At 34.6% G+C, this 22990-nt stretch overlaps 1 long non-coding RNA gene across 1 annotated transcript in view; it reads left to right on the forward strand.

The window, feature by feature from the left end:
- The window catches only part of LOC127840138 (uncharacterized), a 183058-nt gene that overhangs the window by 21815 nt on the left and 138253 nt on the right, over window positions 1–22990 (forward strand). The window lies entirely within an intron of this gene.

Raw genomic sequence — 22990 nt, forward strand, 5'->3', positions numbered from 1 at the left:
TAAACCCTCGCTAACTCACAAATTCGCTAACACACAACAAAGGCTTTCACATTTTTAATTTGTGTTATTCATGTTTTTGCTAAATTACAATGAAAAGCGTAACAAAATTTTAATGATTTTTAAAATACTTCTTTTTTGAATCTAAGACAATTTTTTGAAAAACTGTACAAAAAGTCCCTTTAATAGTGCTTAGTACTTTCTGTGCAACAACGTATAAAAGTTTTGTACAAACCTGTACTTATATTTGTTTGAGAACCAGATGTTAGGAAATGAAAACCTGTAACATATATTTCATTGAGATCAAAGAAAAAATGGATAAAGTTTTAATAGCATTTGAATATGTTAAAATTATGATTTTACAAATAACCAAAGGTGATTCTAAAAACAAACACTGTTGTATGTAAGATGATAGGGAATCATTTTTAATTCTTTCTTTCTTGTACTACTGCGACTTTATCATACTCACTCTTTCAGTGTAAGAAATACACTGTCAGTATTATATAAAGAAACACAATAGATAAATGCTAAATTATGATTACATTAACAATATAATTTCAAGGAATTAATAGGTAAAAAATGTGACATGTTGCACTATGATGCATATTCACATGTGTATGAGTGAGCACTATTTACAGCAAAAGGGTTTCACATTTACACCACAAGGTTTTCACATTTACACCACAATTAATACAGAAGAGCACCCGAGCCCCAGTCTGGCTTTTACCAACAATAGTGTACCCTAAAACACCTCACTCATTTGTTAACTATGCCTCACATGTGAACAAAATATTACATTTTGTCAAACAAGAGACCTGTTTTTATAAAACTGGTAAATTAATGTTTAGGGCACATAATTATGAATAAAAATAAATATTAAGACAATATGATTTATTAAACATACTCAATAAGTGTAAGCAAAACACATCCTGCACAGAATTGTGTGATTGGATTTGTTATTTATATTGAAATCTGGTGTAATAAACACCAGTACATTGATATCGAACAAAATAAGTGAATTAAAATATATATCCGTCAAGAAATACGCAATCAAGGGGTCTGGCATTATTAAATTATCAGTCTTACATTTGCTATTTGATGTAATAGAAGTTCTCAACAGTGTTAAATTATTCAGATTTTTTTTCAGTTATGACTTTGTAATATGCCTTATGTTGTTTTTCAGTCTGTATGTTTCATAAAAGCTGTTAATAAAGAAAAAAAATTGAGAACTAAAAATAAGCATTTTTCAAATAAACAAGAGCTGTGTTTGTGAAACACATTGACCCCTACTGCGCTTTGAAGCCGCATGGCAGCTATTTTAGAAATAAGGTTATATTTTGAATGTAAAGGTCACAGTGACCTTGACCTTTGACCTAGTGACCTCAAACCATATTTGATTGTAGATCTCAATGAGATGCATGCACATGTGAAGTTTAAAGAACATAGACCCAAGAGTTTTCATTTTATGAGCAAGGTTAAAGTTTTGGGACAGACACACACATACAATGACAGACAGACAGACAGGCCAAAAACAATATACCCCCTGATCATTCGATCTGGAGGCATAAAAACAACTTTTAAAATGTTAAACACAAATTTTTTAATGAATCATTGTGGAATGTTTTCCTGATGGTCTGAAACAAGTAAACAACAGAGATGCATACATGGCTATTGCTTAAGTTTACAAGAAATTCATTCTCATTAAGAAACTCAACACACTTTGTGACAATCCTTATTTATGTGATGTATTAAAACAGACTAAATCCATAAATGCTTTGTTCTTCTTTAAAATATCTCTTCATTAAAAAAAATAAATAAATAAAACTGCAATATTCTTTTTTTAAGAAAAAACAAACATCATCTGAGCTGTAAACCGTGCTCCTACTTTTATAAATATATATATAAAATATGTTAAACAAAATAAAATGCCAATAACATTTTGTTAAATGAAAATATCCACAGCACTTAAGGCATAGGTGTTTGTTAGGCATACTACAGTTCAGTGTCTATGCCAGTCTGAAGCATTGAACTCTTCTCTTCCTTGAGCGTCGGGAGCAGTCGCTCTGTGGTCACCACGGTGTCTGTGGAACGCATGCGTGCAGTGAAAGGCGCGAAGGACACGCTGTCATGGCTGCCGCGCAGGTTTGAAAGGTCCAAGGGCGGTACACGGAGCTGGCGCCGGGATGCAGTCATCAACAAGAGGGTGTCATCATCCGGACTGGAGACCTTAGAGGTCTTCCTGAGGGTGGTAGGCGTGAGAGGCAGAGCCCTGGGGGAAACATGTACAAACTTACCGTAATAACTCTATGTTTTCGAACACTTTAAAATAATTGTGTTTTTTTTCGTATCCGAAAATTTAAATACGAAAAATATTCAAAAATTACAGGTGTCCGAAAATTAAGAGACAAAAATTAAGGTGTCCGATAATCATAATTATATTGAAATAAACGCAAAAAATCAATGTACAATAATTTTCTTGTGATTCAATCTTTTTCTGCCTAAAAAAACAAGACTATTGTCAAGCAATATAAGTCCCTTACCGGCTCCACCATTGTCAGAAATTCCATTTTTTTTTAAATATACATTTGTTACCATAGCAACCAATTGTTTTTAACTAGGAACAAAATAAAATGACGTTCATTATGACCATATTGCCATCTATCCATGTTTCAAGTTTCATGGAAAAATATTAAGAACATAAAAAGTTATTGCAGGATCCAGAAAACCACAATTTTCAGCAGTATTTTAGTCTATTTGTTGCCATAGCAACCAGAATTGTTGACGTCGTAACGAAATGAAGTGACGTGCATAATGTTCATATTGCCATCTATCTATGCTTCAAGTAACATGAAAAAATATTAGGAACTTTAAAAGTTATCGCAGCAGGATCCAGAAAACCACCATTTTCAGCAGTATGTGTAGTCTATTTGTTGCCATAGCAACCAGAATCTTTTACGTCGGAACGAAATGAAGGGACGTGCATAAAATCCATATTGCCATCTATCCATATTTCAAGTTTTATGAAAAAATATTAAGAACTTTAAAAGTTATCTCAGGAACCAGAAAACCACCATTTTCAGCAGTATTTCTAGTCTATTTGTTGCCATAGCAACCATAATTTTTGACGTAGGAACGAAATGAAATGACGTGCATAAAGTCCATATTGCCATCTATCCATGTTTCAAGTTTCATGAAAAAATATTAAGAACGTTTAAAGTTATCGCAGGATCCAGAGAAGTGTTACGGACGGACGGACGGAGACAAAACCATAAGTCCCCTCCGGTAAAACCGGTAGGGGACTAATTAATACAAATTCACAGCTTTGCCAACTCTTGCCTGAAATGGTATTAAACAAAAACGTTGAAGCAGAAAACATTCTGCTTCCTGAATAGTACGATCCTGTTTCGAATGCTGATGAGTGAATCAATTTCTTTCTACCCTTATACATGGTTATTAACCCAATTACACGAGTGTAATGGTCCATTCCCCTCAGGCATGAATCTTCAAGGTTTTATGGCATTAATCCCTTTGTAAAAATCCATGATCGAAGTGTCACAAGATAAACAGGGCCGAAGTCAGTAGAAGAGCGCGGTAAAATATACTGTCAGAAAATTAAGAAACATTTATTATGAACGTAATCTCAAATGTCCAAAAATTAAGAGTCGCGAAAAATAATTATTTTTGCTAAAACAAAGAGTGTGTCCAAAAACTTAGTGTCCGAAAACATAGAGTAATTACGGTACTTATAAAAGGGCACTTATGAGGACATGGCTTTGTAATTTATCAGTATTAAAGGAAATCTTGAAAAAACAGATAATGTGGCCATCAAGTAAATTGAGGGTGTGTAACATTTGACCTACCATAATTACTACAAGTTTTCAGACAGTTAAAAATAAATCAATCTTTCGTATCCAAAAATTATATATTTTTAAAATACAGGTGTTTGAAAATTTTGAGACAATAAAAATATTGCATTGACCATCAGGTACGGGCCTTGGAGGTCTTCCTGAGGCTAGTTGTGGAGAAAGGCAGCACCCTGTGGTGGATGTGGTGAGATTTACTCAGTTTATTGCGCCTCATTCTGTGAAAACTGGACTTAATGCATGTGCACAAGTTTCTTCCCAGATTAACCTGTCCAGTCCAAACTGGCTTATTAGGGACACATTTTCCACTTTTATGGTATTTTTGGCCAAAAGGACGTCTCTCCTCTGTGACAATCCAGTAGTCTCTGATTAGCCTTTGCATAATGCACACGCATTAAGCCCAGTTTTCACCATATTAGACTTAATTGTAAGCTATTAAAAAAAATACGTTATTTGACTAAAATTGGGAATTTGGTGTTTTTGTTGTTGCTTAAATTGGTGATTTTTGAATAGAAAAAAATATATGATTTTTTCCATTGGGAATGAGTCCCTTTACCGGACCTGAATTTGAATTTTAAAAAATCTGAAAGGATTAAAAAGGCCTATTTAATACAAGTAAATTAAAGGTGTGTAATATTGAACCTACCCAAGCTTTTCTTGGGTTAGCCTGTTTAACAATACTAAGTGCAGATGATGTAACTTACAACTGCCCTTACTTGAATCACAGGTAAGAAGAGAAATGCTGTCAAAAATATTTCTGAGAAAATGCCACACATGTTATATGGCTAGTAAGTAAAAATATCTTTCATGGAAATTTTAATTTTTATCGTACAAACAAAAGCATAAGGACTGCGAGAAGAGTTTAAAAATGTTTTTTCTGCCGTAAACAGCCAGCATAGCTCAGAACCAGCCTGCACATTCGCGCAGTCTGGTCAGGAGCTAACCTGTCTACTAAAGAGACAGTGTAAGCACTGTGTACTCACCTAAAGTCTGTGTACTGCAAGTTGCCATCGCGTGCAAACCTGGCGTTCTCGTTCACTGTGAACAGGGTGGTGGTGTTGAACTCATCTTCACTGAGGGCCCCATCATAATGGTCAGTGTGGCAGGGCTTCTTCTTCCGAACCTGTTTAATAAAAGCCTTGTTCTGAGAAAACTGGGCTTATTGCATGAGGGTTCGGTGTGGTCCGAGATAATAAGGGAAAACAATTTCCACCTTAACTGGATTTTTGTTATGAAAGACTTCCTATAAACCAAAAATTCCATTAAAGGGGAAAGTGGCGTCCCTAATTAGCCTGTGTGGATTGCACAGGCTATTCTTGTAGGACACCTAACACACATGCCTAACGCCCAGTTTTCTGAGATAGAGGTTTGTTTATTTAGCTCGAATTTGTTGTTGTTTTCAACAGCATTTCAATCATATCCCAGCAGTCACTTTTCCAGCTCACTATTTTCCTGGGTCATCTGGGTGCCAGTACAAAGTGCAGATTCTGAATCTATTAATTAACAACTGTAATGGTTGAATAAGGGGTAGGATGAGAATGGTTATAGAAAATATTTCATGACCAATGCCTTGACTAGTTATACGGCCAGGCCGGGGATCAAACCTGCGATACGCAGACCCAGCTGGCTCAGTTGGATAGTTTATGAAAATTAACATACAGGGAAATATGGCATGGTGACATGAAACTTCAGATTAAAAGCATACTGGTTCACACTAATAAACCTTACACAACAGAACACAGTACCAAACAAGAGTGCCAAACTGTCACAAGATACAACCATTTGAAGGTTTTGGACAACTTGATAACTTTACCATGACCCACCCATATTTGAACTTTAACTACATATCATCTAGACACGAACTTCTGACCAAATTTGGTGAAGATGGGATGAAAAATACTTCAATAAGAAATCGTCGGAGACGGGTGATGCTCCCCAAAGTTTTTTTTGTCACAATATTGCACTATATATTCAGATAAAAGGAAACGTCTTGAGGGCATAACTTTGGACAAAATAATACGATGGATGGTTAGCAACTTAGAAATTTCAAAGGGCCATAACTCTCTAAATAAATCATCTAACCAGAACCCACTAATAACACGCGCATCTCCTCGAGGTAGTTAAGCTTCCCATAAAGCTTCATTGAAGTCCAGTCAGTAGTTGGGGAAAAATAGCCCTGACAAGAATTGCACTATATGTACCGTTTATAGAAAATTTCAAACCGCCAAAACTCTGTTAAAAATAATCCGACCAGAACCGGCTGATAATATGCACATCTCCTGTTGGTAGTGAAGATTCCTATTAAGTTTCATTGAATTCCCGTGATAAGTTGCTGAGAAATAGCTCGGACAAGAATTGCACTATATGTACGATGGAAAATTTCAAAGGGCCATAACTCTGTGAAAAATCATCCAACCATAACCGGCTGATAATATGCACATCTCCTCTAAATAGTGAAGATTCCTATAAAGTTTCATTGAATTCCCGTAATAAGTTGATGAGAAATAACTCGGACAAGAATTGCACTATATGTACAATGGAACATTCCAAAGGGCCATAACTCTGTGAAAAATCATCCGACCAGAACCGGCAGATAATATGCACATTTCCTCTTGTTAGTGAAGCTTCCCATAAAAGTTCATTGAATTCCGGTCATAAGTTGCTGAGAAATAGCCCGGACAAGAATTGCACTATATGTACAGTTAATGGAAAATTTCAAAGGGCCATAACTCTGTGACAAAATCATCCGACCAGAAATGGCTGATAATATACACATCTCCTCTTGGTAGTGAAGCTTCCCATAAAGTTTCATTTAATTCCGGTCATTAGTTGCTGAGAAATAGCCCGGACAAGAATTGCACTATATGAACAGTTTATGGAAAATTTCAAAGGGCCATAGCTCTGTGAAAAATCATCCGATCCGAACCCGCTGATAATATGCACATCTCCTCTTAGTAGTGAAGCTTCCCATGAAGTTTCATTGAATTCCGGTCATTAGTTGCTGAGAAATAGCCCAGACAAGAATTGCACTTTATGTACAGTTTTTGTAAAATGTCAAAGGGCCATAACTCTGTGAAAAATCATTGGACCAGAACCCACTGATTATATGCACATCTCCTCTTGGTAGTGAAGCTTCCTATAAAGTTTCATTGAATTCCGGCCATTAGTTGCTGAGAAATAGCCCGGACAAAAAGTGCACGGACGGACACACGGACGGACGGAAGGATGGACTGACGGAAGGACGGACGGACAGACGAAGCGGCGACTATATGCTCCCCCCCAAAAAAAAATAATAATTTTGTGGGAAGCATAATAAGAGAGCGGACACCATACCTAATGCTTGAAATGCACTAAGTGACCTCGTGACCTAGTTTTTAACCCAGCATGACACATATTTGAACAAAATCTAGATATCATTTAAACACAACTTCTGACCAAATTTGGTAAAAAATCGGATGAAAACTTCTTCAATTAGAGAGCATACACAATGCTAAATCCTTGAAATGCACAGTGACCTCGTGACCTAGTTTTTGACCCGGCAGGAACCATATTCCAACTTGATCTAGATACGTAGTCTTTAACAGGCCTAAAATCGCCTTCTTTAGAACGAAAACACCCGCATGTGAAAATATTATATAAAATGGCCAAATGGACACATAATCCAGCCAAACTTAATATATTGGTGCAATATGAATAGGAAGATAATACTATGTAAGAAAAACACATTTTAATCAGAATTTATTTCTCCTTAAGGTTACAATATAGCAAATCTTTTTGGAGTGCAATGCTATACTCTCTAAAAACATGAACATCATTTATTTGAAAACACGATTCTCTGTAGGGTCACTTGCCATGACTTAATTTAAGAATATTTTTGTGAGCATGTGGCAGGGAAAACATTGTTGTTTGCTAGAAATTCATTCTTTTATCTGAAGATTGGAGACTACATAAGACTTTGATAGATGGCGGGAAACCCTCATGAACTGGATAGAAGCCGGTAAATAGATGGCCGTAAATCAGTGACTTTTGATTCGTGACGAGTTCTTTCTTGCATACCGCGTGACCTATCTTTGTATTGCTTAAATCAATTTGGCTTGGAATGCTCTTCGAGAAAAGGTATGGTTATGAGGGTCTCTATGCGCAAAAGTTTGACTTTACTTTTCGTTAAAGTTATTGCTTTTACATTGAATTTGTGTAGGAAATCTTTTGGTATATTGTGACCTAAACTAACTTTAGGTAAAAATGAAATATCATCTGCAAGTGCAAAATATGACTAGGAAAGCTGATTTTTGGTCATTTCTTAGCAAAAGAGAAGAAACTAAGTGCAATAAATGCATTAATTCAGATTATTTGACCTGAAATAGTTGTTTTTCAAGTGGACCCCACCCTTACATAGTCGAATAAGGGCAAAATTGCTTTCCGTCTTATATTTAAAGGCACATTGGTTGACCGTGTAGTGTTAATGTGCTACATGAAGTCAGAATTCAAAGCCAATGACTTCATGACCCAGTAACGCATCAATAGCTTGTGCGTAAAGCATGAACATTCGAACAGAGCCCCATTTCACCGACATGGAATGGCAGACATTTTTACAATATGGACAGTGCAGCAGATGCTTACCTGAGCCAGCTGTCATATTTAGTAAAATCATGAATATGACAAGCTTTATCACTTCATATTATTCTTAAAAAATACAATTAAAATACATAAATGCATGCTTGTTTTTCATTTTATATCTATTTCTATTAGGTTATTTTGACTTTTTCAGGTAGAGGAATGTCTGCGACTAAGCCGAGGGCCACTGGATAAGGGTTGTTGATGGAAAAACAGGTAATACTACTAAATTATTATCATGTACACAAGCAAATAAGCATATTCATGAGGCTTAAGGTGTGAAAAAATGTCATAATCAGGTTTGTGGTCACTCAAACCCTTGCCGTCGTGCAATTCCCCATGCAGTTTGTATCGATAGTTCCGCGTCCTGACACGTAAAGCTTGTGCATTGTTGTCAGTGGAAGTTGGCACTGAACGGGTTTATCCTTGTTCCTGAGCATGCATGCAGTACAGCTGAGTTGATATGCTACTTGTAACCCTACAATTAGCTTGTGTTTGGTATTGTTTTCTCACAATATGCTTACAGTCATGGTTCCGGCTTGAAAGGATGTCGCGTCCGAGTAAAACATAGGATTGTTGTAGCAAGTGTCCCCTTCATCATTTACCTTAGAGGGATATTTTTGCTAAAATGTGTCACTTTCAGCAACCAGTTTTGTTATCTATTTGGTACATGCTTGTCTCATTCAGTGATTTACGGGAAGTATTGAACTTATTCACTTGTCTTTGCATACAAAGGTGACATGGATCACTATTTGCTGTGTTGAGAATTCTGCGGGAAGTGTCCCTAGAAGAAGAAGCCTGCATTGCTCTTAGCTGCCTTTCTGCCCCTGATACTACATGGAACCTCATTCCTAAGCTTATAATGCTTGCCTACATAATTATATGTATCTTGTTCATTTTAACTTTGCCTTCCAGTCTACTCCCCCCCCCCCAAAAAAAAGCTTTTTTGTCATTGGCTTGGTTAGGAACTCCCATTTTGACCAGATTGCCACCATAAAATTAGTCAAAAGTACTTATTTTGTGCCCAAAATATGATATTTTGTATTCTCTTGAACCTCTCAATGAGAGCTGGCTGTGCATATCGACCTTCTGCTGCACTTGAAAGGCATCCATGACATTATATGCTAGAATATATCATTGGTGGCTGGTAAATAAATGGGCTCCGAGCGACAAGGTGCTTTCAAGATTTCACACTTTTATTGGTGCGAAACAACAAGATATTGGAAGCTTATTGATTTCTACACTTCAAAGTATCTTTGATCTCTCATTTTGACTAATTTGTTTATTTTCTTGGATGAAATTGGATTTTTTTGGCTTTGAAATTTACATTTTTGGGGTGATAAAAAAACACACAAAAAAGACAGTATCAAAAATGCTTAGAGTGAAAATATCTAGCAAAGTCATTCTTTCCTCACCCCGCTTAAGCCCCACGTGCCTGACCATTTGGTTTGTTTTGGTATTTTGTTGCAGATATTGAACACAACAGCTTTAAATCTTAAAGGGACATTTAGGTTTTAACAGGCCTAAAATCGCCTTCTTCGGACCGAAAACACCCGCATGTGAAAATATTATATAAAATGTCCAAATGGACAGATAATCCAGCCAAACTTAATATATTGGTGCAATATGAATAGGAAGATAATAATATGCAAGAAAACACATATTAATCAGAGTTTATTTCTCCTTAAGGTTACAATATACTAAATCTATTTGGAGTGCAATGCTATACTCTCTAAAAACATGAACATTATTTATTTGAAGACACGGTTCTCTGTAGGGTCACTTGCCATGACTTAATTTTAGAATATTTCTGTGAGCATGTGGCAGGGAAAACATTGTTGTTTACTAGAAATCCACTCTTTTATCTGAAGATTGGAGACTACATAAGACTTTGACAGATGGCCGTAAACCTTCATGAGCTGGATAGAAGCCGGTAAATAGATGGCCGTAAAACAGTGACTTTTGATTCGTGACGAGTTCTTTCTTGCATACCGCGTGACCTATCTTTTGTATTGCTTAAATCAATTTGGCTTGGAATGCTCTTTGAGAAAAGTTATGGTTATGGGGGTCTCTATGCGCAAAAGTTTGACTTTACTTTTCGTTAAAGTTATTGCTTTTACATTGAGTTTGTGTAGGACATCTTTTGGTATATTGTGACCTGTAAGGCATTTTAGAAGAACACGTTTGGGGAGAGTTTTCTTCGTTGTTGTTGTTAAACTAACTTCCGCCAAAGGCTTGTTTTTCTTTTAACCTAAAGCGATTAAAACATCCAAGGATACTTTGCACTATGAGTAGAGTGATAACTTCCTTTTATTGAGGTTTTAAACATTTGAAATTTTATATAAAAGATATTTATATTATACGCACATTTTGGAACGAAGTTAAGATGGCCGCGTTTACTGTAGCTTTTGATAGTACTGTGCATGCGTACGGCTGAAAAGGCGGAGTCATTATTGCGAGCTACTCCGACTTTTCAGCCCTACGCATGCGTAATACTATCAAAAGCTTGCATACATAACCCCATCTTTTCACCCGTACGCATGCGCAGAGTGCTAGCATCCCTAATAATCCCAAAAAATCCCTAAAAACCCCTGGTAGGGATTGTTAGGGATTAATTCCTATAAAACTTGATTGTAAGAGATTAATCCCCAAAAATGTTCATCCGTATGCAACCCCTTATTTTCGGAACAAAATCCCTAACCCCACTGTATATGCATCTGTTGACTATATAAAAACCTAAAAATTATAAAGCGTTGCAACGCGAAACGATTGAATAATTTGAAGATTACTGTTGTTGTCGTTTAAATTTGTGAAACTACGAAGATTGCTTATATAAGGTATAAAATACGCTTGGCAGGATAGCTCAATTGACCCTATGCGTTTTTACTTCAGGATTCTGGGGGTCACTGGTTCGAGCCCTGCTGCGGGTTATTTTTTTTTCTTTTTAAATTTTACTTTAGATTTTTTACTGGAGCTTTTAAATTTAATGTTTACATTTATCAATATAAAGCATTTAATGACAAACTTCAAAACATGCCAAAATCTGTAAAAAGGCCCCTTTAAATACAAAATTACAATTATATAATCAGCTTTTTTGGTAATTAAAAAGATTCATTTAAATTGAATACGTTTTTTAATTCCCTTTACATATTGTTTAACTTGAGTGTAAATGCTATCAGGTTAATTTTTATTTACAATTAAATTTATCATGAATATTGCTGGGCTTAGTGTGAGGTTGAGCGCTCTAAAACCAGTTTAAACTACAATGATTTGCATTGACCGTTCCATGGCGGTGACCCAAGGTTTATTCTACCATGTGTGTATATTGATTCGTATTGTGCTGTTTCGTTCTACTGTGGCAATTGGTAAATTGCCTAAAATAAAGGACCATTAAATTGTATATAATAAGAATCCAATACTGACCCAGCAGCTGGAGTTTCACTTCTTTATATTGTTCATGTTGGTTCGATGATTTAATTAGTCTTTGACAACAGAGACAATTCAGGTTTGAATGTTATTTATTAAGTAGAAAAAATCCAGCCTAAAGTCAAGTTGTACAAAAAGACTTGATAGTACATCCGTGACCGCAAAAGTAAGTGATAAATTGATGCAAAGCATTATATGATAAGATGACCATACATACACGACGTATAATTCCAAAATACTACAGCAGTTGTTGATGGACATTATTTATTGTTGTACGTTTGCATGCCGTAAAATATACTTTTATTTTACAATGTCATGTAATCGTTCGATCACACGCCATGCGCGCATTGCCGTAATAACGTGAGTCGCATTAATTGCATTTTGTTACGTGGCGAATAGGGTAAGTCCGTCCCTTTTCCCTAATGTCAATTCATCTGTATAATAACGTGGAATTAAATATATAACAACAACGCCATAGATGAATTATATTCCAAATTAATAATTATATTTCAATTTCTTTAAATTCATTCATTTCTACAAATATATAAATACATTCTGATGGCTACATGATTGGACCTTTTTTGTCCGTTCAAATCTAAATCTATGCGAAGAGTTTCACATTTTTCCAAAAAACATGCACCTTTAAATTGACAGGTTAATTTTTATAAAATTAAATTTGCGTCTTTTCATGTCTTGATTGATCAGTAGTATGCGTCTCCGCAATCGCAATATCTTCTGATTCAATGATGCAGGAAATGTGCAGACAACATTATTTACGTTAGACCGATGTTATAGATGGATGACCTATATTATAATTCTCGAAGCAATGAGATTACACTTTTAATTGGCACGTTCGTCCAGTTCGACGAATGTTTTAGATTTTCGGACTTGATTATAATTCTCGAGGCAATGACACTTACTACTATTACATATTTAGTCTGATAGAACATCTGTTAAGTATATAGCCTTGAGGAACATTTTGATCCTTCCAGTGTCTAGAGCAGTTTAACAATGTATGTAAAGGTGTGCCTGTTTTGCGAAATTTTATTGTAAATTTATATTCCTTATAATAAGACATATATTTTTATAATTTCCAAAATTCGAGAATTCTATTATTTATAATTTTAAATGAAAGATTTATTTATAATTTCCAATTTCTTTGTAATAAATACTAAAAACATTCATCACGTTGCATTATGGTAAAAGATGTATTTATGATTTTAACTTATTTATAGTTTTAATATTTAATAATTATCATCACGAAATTTTTAAATACGTCAGTTTGATACCGATAACATTAAATGCAATATGAAGTATGTATCGCATCATTTCGTTCAACTGTTAAAGCATTACGGACGATTCACCATGCAGGATATTTCCCATGTAAATGGTCTGCTTGGCTAACAAGAGTTAAACCAACGAAATAATATGTTCATAACCGTCAATTAAATGACTTATTAGATTTATTTACAGCTTTTATGTGTTTTGAATGGCGAAAGCGTTATTCATATAAACATTTTAAATGTAATTTTAGATGCGACATTTTAAGATGTTATCAACAATTTAATGATGTACACAGCTCCTTCCTAGCTACTGAGCATCTCTGCTTCATTGAAAAGAAACATACTTATTACTTTCCTCACCAACATATGGACTATCGTTGTATCACACTTACAGTTTTTGCTGTAGTATATGTCCTTTTTAAAGCCTCTGTAACACTCCAAATCAAAATTTCGTAAAGTATTTAGTAAAATAAAAGATAAACAATTAAAAATCAGTGCTCCTTATGGCAATTGCCGAATTTCAACGCTAGATGTGGTCTGGTAAAATAGATGTTTGTAGATACAAAATGTTCATTTTTGGATTATTGACGCAAAGCGGCAATAATACACAGTAGCCAATCTTCAGCCTAATTTGCATATTACTGCAAACTTCGGAGCACTTCTGTCTACGCCGCAGAACTAACTCTCTGTTAACGCAACACAATTTGATTGGGTGTTGTGAAAATGTTAGTACATGCGCATTGCTAGTATTCTCTATATAACGATAAAAGCCGTTACCGAGAAAAAGTATCCGAATGTACAATACTCGATTCACACAGGCGATATTTTAGATTGTATGTTTCCCTTTAACTCTTTCCTATTGAAGCTGGTCCGAGACTAGTAACACACTAAACATCGCAGTGGCGAAGACAGGGTTCAGAAACTTGAATGTTTTTCTAAATGAACTTAGTTTCCTTTTGAATCAGGGCCACGTTGTGAGATTTCATGTCAATAATCCACCAGTACTTTCAGTGCTTTGATTATTACTGTTTTGCATATGGTACTATTTTAGTGTTCGTGTGTCGTATGAATAGATATATTCGCGGGAAATTAAAATGGAATTAATTGTGTCACAAATAAATAAAAACCAGCATTTTGTATCTACAAATATCAATATAATCAAACCAAATCTAGCGTTGAAATTGTGGCTATTGCTATAAGAAACACTGATTGTTTAGGTGTTAACTTTATTTTACGAAATACTCGTTGATTCTAAGCGTTATAGAGGCTTTAAGCAGCTATGAGGTGTTTTTCATCGTTATATTACGCTTAGTAAGTTGTACTCGTACACGAGTGTTAGATACTTCTTGTTGAGATAGATAATTGAGATTAAATAACTCAAAACAGCAAAAAAAGCATTAAAGCAAACACATGCACAATGCACTACACAGATTGATGGTTAATTTTTTTGTTATAATATACTTCAATGGACTTTTTCAAAGACTTTGGTTTCTTGTGTGTTTATTTTTCATATCAGTTCATATTTATTTCTTCAAACATCGTTTATATTTGGAATAACCTAAACTTACTATGGGTGCGCGATAACAAGTTTAATAATTGTTAAATGTTGTTTAAGTTCTGTGACATGTGGAAGCAAGAGCTAAATAATTGAGATTAAATAACTCAAAACAGGTATAAAAGCAAACAATGTACTACACAGTTTTAAGTAATAACACATTGTTCGTGGAGAACACACAGTAACAAACGAAGTTCATTTCACTTTTCATCGCAATTTATTTCTGTTGAATATTTTCTAATACAACAATGATTGCTAATTTTCGTGAAGTACAATGAAGTCGGTTGACCGACTATCTTATGTTACGATCAATGAAGCGGTCGGCAGGTGCTAGAAAGAAATTATCTTATTTGACCATGTCAAATTATATTTTTGATGGCTTTTCAAGATAAGTAAATTCGGACTGTGTTTCATAACTAATCTTGTTTGACATCTTTACGTATATAACCTACCTATAGGCAGTCACGTTTTTATTTGCAATGTGATAATTGTGGTACATGTAAATGTGAACTAAACGTTCTCTTATGATTTGGTAAATATTCAAATTAAGATTCTATAATTTTATTTAAACCATTATTTTCTCTATAATTAAACATCTATTACATTATATTCTTTATAATTAAACATCTATAAATAATCTCCAAAATTCTAGAATCCTATCTATGAAATTCTGGTCATTGTGATAAAGATTTATTAATATTTTTTTACAACTATTACTTTATAAATACCAACTAAGTAACAAAAGATTGATTGTTAATTGTTTTGTAGCAAGATACATGTACTTCAAGGGACTTTTTCAAAGACTTGTTTGTTATGTGTGCTTTTTTAGTTAATATTTATTTCTTCACATACCGTTTACATTTAGAATAACCCCAATTTACTTAAGGTGCACGATACAAAGTTTAATTATTTTTTATGTTGTGTAATGAGTTTTGTGAAATTTGGAAGCAATACCTAACGCGCTAGGGCATTAAGGCTGTATAACTTATCAGCGTATTTAACATTCAATGTTATTAATACGCACATTTTGCAAATTATCATTGAAGAGCGTTTCCAAATGCTTATATAGTTTACATACTTATGTGAATGGTCACCCATACACGAAATTACATTTTAAACTCTTCTCCTGGTAAAAAAATGTTATTTCAGTTGTTTTAATACAATGTATATATACTTTATTGAATATATGACTCTTTTTAAAAAAAAAGTCCTTTTGCCAATTTGTGAACTCGATTTTTTGAATTAAAACAAGTATTCCACAAACTCTGTGGAAATGTATCCGTCCTATCCAGAATAACAGCAAATAATTACTAATGCCAGGAAAGCCTGAAACAGAATGTAACATCATTTATAAAACATTTTTCGTCGAAACCTCAGTTATGTACGTGCACGAGGTATGAATAGTGCACTTATGCGGACTCCTACACATTATTTTGCTTTTACGGTATTTTTAATTTAATAACATATTCTTTATTATCTATTATTTTGAATTATAACTCAAACTTATTTCGTAGCCTAGTGACTTCGAAACAGTTCCGGAAAGTCTAACTAGTGCCTGGTCGTAGACTAGTGATTATCAAAAACAAAAGACAATCTGGCTTGTCTTTAGTCGGAGCCTGCTGACTCAACGATTTTCTGCTAGTTCATAGACGTAGCCTATTTAAACCCACAGACTCCCTGTCTGCCTTGTGACCAGTCGTAGCCTATTAACACCCACAGACTCCCTGTCTGAATTGTGACCAGTCGTATCCTTTTAACACCCACCGACTCCCAGACAGACAGACATCCTACTGACAAGATATAGACATGTTTCTGCCAAATACTCCCAGACAGACGGGCAAGTTCCTGTGGAATACGGATAAAACCCCTCCCGGATAAATCCCTCCCGTCTTTTTCATAGGGGCGGACGAAAACCCTCCCATGAATAAACATGGGCGGACAAAAATCCTAGGTAAAACACACTGAAACGTGTGTCGCTTAGTATTGCGATGTTGAAAAAACATATCGGACGTACCGTCATAACTCTAAGTTTTCAAACGCCTAAAAATAATTAAATGGTTTCATCCCCGAACATTAAGATACATAAAAATATTCCTAGAAGTCATTGTCCGAAAATTGGAGACCCGCTTAAAAAAGCATTTTGCAACAACGATAGGATATTTCTCGATTTGACTGCACTTCTCAAAATAATAGAGTGTGCTAGTAAATACCACTCCGCAAAGTATTAAATACTTAAAGCTATGTTTGCAATGAATCTAAAACCATTTAATATTGTTGATGTTGTTTTACAGAAAGATTTTAATTTGATCACCAAGTAGAAATAGGAGCATTTAATATTCCGTAGGATGACCCTCCACAACTATCAGTATAATCACAACCGGCAGTTGTTCCCGGGGTGATAGAACATAAAAACGGTGAATATTTCAAGAAGATTTAAAGATAACATTAAGCTTGCAGCTGAATCATATTTACCGTATGTTTGTGTATTTCGAAGTTTATGAGGTCATTCCGCGCCTGAGGCGTAATAATTATCTAGCGTATGTCAGGTATACATGCCTACGTACCCAAAATAAAGCATGTTTGTGTGTGTGGTCATTTGGACGCCATGTAGAATTTCTTCGATGCGTTATAGACTTACATTATTTTTAATTATCTTATTGTTTTATTTGCATCATGAAACCTAGGTAAAGACACCAAAAATCAACAAATGTGAGTGGACACTTTCATAGTTATTATCATCAGTATATTTTGGCGGCCATCTTGGAAGACATTATGGACGCAATGTTATATTTATGTATGATTTGATACACTTACACACTGTCTGATGATCCTTATGTGTTCTTTGACCCCTTAAACCTAGTATTAGACACCAATATGATCCTATTTGAGTGGATACTCACATAGTTATGATTATAAATAGGTTTTAGCGGCTATCTTGGCGGCCATCTTGAAAAACCAATTTTCCGGAGGTCAAAGTTTGGTAATCTTGTGTATGTAATAAAATACCTTCTTCGCTACCAGGATCAGAAAAATACCTTTTGTAGCAATTTTTATAGGTTGATCTTTTTTTTCATTTATTGACCCTACTAAAAGTTCCTTGTTACTCCTAAAGACACCAAACAGTCTGGCTAGTGCATTTGTTTTAGCCTAGTGGCTTCCAAAGACTCACAGGCAGTCTGAAGTGTCGGTAATTGTAGCCTTATAACTCTCAGTGAGTGTTTTTTGTTTCCCGATCGAATCCGTATTGCTCTTAAACATTCTAACTGGCTCTTGAACTTAGCTCTGTGATTTCTAAAGACTCACATGCAGTCTTGCATGTTATTTGATTTACCCAAGTTTATCCAAAATACTTACACACATCTTTGACATGAGTCTTGTTCTGAGAAAATTGGGCATAATGCATGTGCGTAAAGTGTCGTCCAAGATTAGCCTGTGCAGTTTGCACAGGCTTATCAGGAACGAGACTTTTAGCTTTAATGACTTTTTTTTATTAAAATGAAGTCTATTCTTAGAAAAAATATAATTTAGGCGGAAGGTGTCGTCCCTGATTAGCCTGTGCGAACTGCACAGGCTAATCTGGGACGACAATTGACGCACATGCATTATGCCCAGTTTTCTCAGAACGCGATTCATATTGCAGAGGCGTAGCTTGGTGCCTTTCAAAGTCACATGACTCTATTGCTAATTCATAGACGTAGCCTATTGGCATCCAAAGACTCTCATACAGTCTGGCTAGTTCCTTGACGTTACATAGTGACTCTGTAAGACTTTCAGACAGCCTGACTAGTTTATGAAGTAGCCTCTCATACCTTCTCTGCAAATTCGCTTGCTGGTCTGCAGCTGCGCTTTTCGCATTTAGCATAAAACCCATTTTCGCATTTCGCGGCCCACGTATCATTAAATATTAATGTTTTGATGAGAAGTGCACGCTTATGGATGGGAATATCCGCCAGTCCATGCATGATGTTAAATGACATTCTCATTTTAACTACTGTCAAACGCTTTCTGATTCATGGTCTTTGCATTCTGCCTAGTTACATTTGCTATGCAAACATTTCATCTTAATGTAGCATGTTGATTAGTTTATAATTACTTCATATATATCTTTACTTCGTGTGTGTTATTGACAACTGCAGTTGAACTTGTGGAATTTGTATTAATGCTTATTCTTACGGCGTTCTTTGTTTAACAATGTGCATTTGACTATGCTGCTACTAAATTTAACAAGCTGTTAATTTCTTTGTGGATCTATATTACTTTGTAAGTCGATTGCTAGTGCGTCTTTGATTAAGAATTAGTCTTCGGTTTTGCATACACCGCCATTATAAACAGTTCACAATCCGAAAGGGGAACCAGTATTAAAAAACCTAATTCCAGCGCAAATTGCAGCGTAAATTACTATTGCCAAGAAATCACTCTTAACATCAAAATCAAAATCTCCGGTATCAACCGTGATACATCGACTATTTCTGGAATCCTTCGTAAAAAGCGATGATAGAGTAAATCAAAGCGCTGAAGGCACTGAATTTGTACGCTATTGCATAATCTTAGACGCGACTCAGTTTTCAAAATTATGTTACAGCTTTTTTGAAATGAACAAAACCCATTCAAATTTATAAAGAGTGTGTCTTAAAGCACGGGTCGAATTGTGGGTGTACTGTTTATCCTAATAGTTATGTTATAGAGATAACCTAGACAAAATAACAACAATATGTCTCTTTTTCTTTCGCAATTGGTTCCTGTAATGGCAACCATCTTTAGAATGTTGGTTTCCTTGCTAGATAATAACTAGCCTAGAATCATGTACATGTTGTGTTATGTGCAAATTGATACTAGTAGTTGGCATGCATGTGTATCTCATGGAGCTGCATATTTTGAGTGGTGAAAGGTCAAGGTCAAATTTTGCAATATTGAAGATAGCAGCTGATTTGTGGCATGCATGCGTATCTCATGGAGCTGCACATTTTGAGTGGTGAAAGGTCAAAGTCAAGGTCATCCATCAAGGTCAAGGTCAAAGGTCAAGTTTTTGCAATATAGAAGATAGCAACTTGATATTTGGCATGCGTGTGTATCTCATGGAGCTGCACATTTTGAGTGATGAAAAGTAAAGGTCATCCTTCAAGGTCAAGGTCAAATTTGCAATATTGAAGATAGCAACTCGATATTTGGCATGCATGCGTATCTTAGGGACCTGCACATTTTGAGTGGTGAATGGTCAATGTCATCCTTCAAGGTCAAATATATGGCTTCAAAGCGACGCAGTAGGGGGCATTTTGTTTCACGAACACAGCTCTTGTTTGTTATAAGAAACTTTTGTTCAGCCAGAAATGTCTTAGATAAAATAATATTTTTATGTAATTTTCACACTGTATAAAGGGTGGTTCAGCAGATAACTAGAAATCAGACTGCATGTCACCGGTTGTTACATCAGTATGAGTTAGTGTTTATTTTGTATGTACCAATATATTTTGAAGGAGTCGAAGAGGTACTGTAATTTTCTATCGTGATTACTAAAAAACGTACATTTTAAGAAAGTGCTTTATAGGAGAGTGCCTCTTCAAAAGTCAACATTTTGTTTCAATGATAGATTGTGTTTTGAAATAGCATTTAAAATACTTGTTCCTTTTAAAACATGCAAATGGAAATGTTGTTTATGGTAGTTGTTGTTGAAATCAATACGAATTGCTATGAATAGAATAGTGAGAACTGTATGTGCTTCTTTTGTATGTATTGTTTATAATAAAAACCAGTTTAATTTATCATATAGTGTGAATAGCCTTTTGAAGTTTACAAGAAATGCCAATTGTGTTGTTGTTTTGGAAAGATGATTGCATTTTGCTGTAAATAATGAATAAATCTTTTTTATTTGAACAATTATAAGATTTTCAATAAATTGCAAACCACTATTACTGCTCTTCATGGGATATATTTTTAATAGTGCATTGCTTTAACATTTGAGTCTGGCTCTGGGAAAATTGGACTCAATGCATGTGCTCAAAATGTTTTCTCAGATTAGCCTGTACCGTCAGCACAGGCTTATCAGGGACAACACTTTCCGACAGAGACTTTTTTTATCGAACAATTCCATTTAGGTTAAATGTCATAGCTGATTTGCCCTGATTAACACTTGACGCACATGCATAAAGACCCATTTTCCCAGACCTTGGATCAATTATGTTGTTGCTGTGTGTCTTTAATGACTGTGGATGAAGCCATCCATGATGAAATAGCGTGTCAACATAATCTAAATACTGAATAACCTTTTTTTTTAATTTTATTAGGAAATATATGTATTACATGGCATACTGGTTAAATAAATATAAGGATGAAACACACATTAAATAAACATCATCTGAAAACAAAATGATCACTCTGGTCCTGTTGCTAGTGTATCCCACACATACTGCTTATGACTAGACATATGCAACTTTAACATGAGCATACAATTGTTTTCAAAACAATCTATACACTGGTGCAATATAAGTTAAAAACCTACATATACATGTGAGATTGCACTACTGTCTGGTTATATGTATATGCCTGGATGAACAATAAATAAACTGATTTATATTTGTTAATTACATATACTTCATCATGATTTTATAATTTGTGTAATATAAATGCATAAAATCACAAAGAAATTAATACCCATCATTTTGTTTGCCAAACTTTTTTTTACACATGTTAACTTCTTTCATGTAAATGAAGTTATATATATGGAAAACATTTTTGGTAGCAAATTATATTGTTGCTAGTGTTCACCTTTTACTTATAAAAGACATAGAATAAGTTTGGAAAAAAGCACATAACCTCATTAAATGCTAGAATTCAAGCAAGTATTGAAAGCACACTGAGAAATTCAATATAAATACATCCATAGAATTATAGCTACAAATAAATATATCTTTAAATGCAAATTATCTAACTCAAATCTGTGTGACTTCTGCGGTGAAAACATTGAAACTATATTTTTTGGGAGTGCAAACACGTCCAGCCTATTTGGAATCAATAAGTATCTTTTCTTGAACAACAGCAACTAAACGTTAAACAATCTTTCTTAAATGTAAGTTTCGTAATTAACTCATTGAAATCAATAAACTGTAATAATATTGTGAATTTTATTCTTATGGTGATGAAATATTTTATCCTTCACATGAAGAACAAAAAACAAGTACCAAATTTTTGTTTTGTCCATAGTCTTAAACTAAAAATCCAGATTGAGAAAGAAATAGCCCTCAGTAATGACACATTACAAATCTTTGAACAAAAATGGAATCTGATTAAATTCTCATAATGTTTGTCCACTTATATACATTTCACTCTAATGTTAGTTTATCTTTCCAAAATATGTTTGTTTATTTTTATTTTTTTTTTTTTCAATCTTACAAGATCATTGTGAATATACAACAAAACACACAAGTCCAGTATGCTTTTTTTCCGACTTTATATAACTCATCATTTTTCATAACTATTCTTCTGTAAGTGTTGTTCTTTTCTTTTCCCTCTAAAAAAATTATATATTAGCATATCTTGTATAACATGTCTGAACTTTATTAATTTGTACAATCACTATGTTGTATGATCATATACATGTATACATTGTATGTATTATATTGAATAATAAAAAAAAGAATTCAGGGCCCTGTCTTAACAAAGATCTTATGTCACTTTTTGTTTATACCTGAATATTCAGCCTACAATGAATAGGCATTTAGAATCTGTATGATCCTAAAATAAAGGGCATGTAAATATTGAAAGGAAATCAATACAATTGACCCTTGCTCTGGGAAAATGGGATTTAATGCATGTTCCTACGGTGTTGTTGCATATTAACTTGTACGGTCCGCACAGGCTAATCAGGGAAGACACTGTCTGGTTTTATGAGATTTTTCGTTCAAAGAAAGTATTTTGAAAAAGAAAATCCAGTCTAGGCCGAAAGTGTTGTCCAAGATAAGCATGTGTGGACCACATAAGCTAATCTGGGAGGACATTTCACATGCATAAAGCCAATTTCTCCAGAACGCAGCTCAATTTGATTGAATACATGTACCAGGTCTACTTAGCCTAGGCTGTTCACTACAAACAAATTATGACTAATGTCTAAATGTCAGCACAACAAAATAGAAAGGCAAGACATTTTTACTAAAAAACTACACCATTGAAATCTAGCAAGAACATATCTGCTTACCAATCTACAAGATGTGTTAAAAAGATGCTTGTAAAATCATTGCAAGATAATTAAAATAATGTGA

This window comes from Dreissena polymorpha, chromosome 7, assembly GCF_020536995.1.
Source record: "Dreissena polymorpha isolate Duluth1 chromosome 7, UMN_Dpol_1.0, whole genome shotgun sequence".
Taxonomy (NCBI): Eukaryota; Metazoa; Mollusca; class Bivalvia; order Myida; family Dreissenidae; genus Dreissena; species Dreissena polymorpha.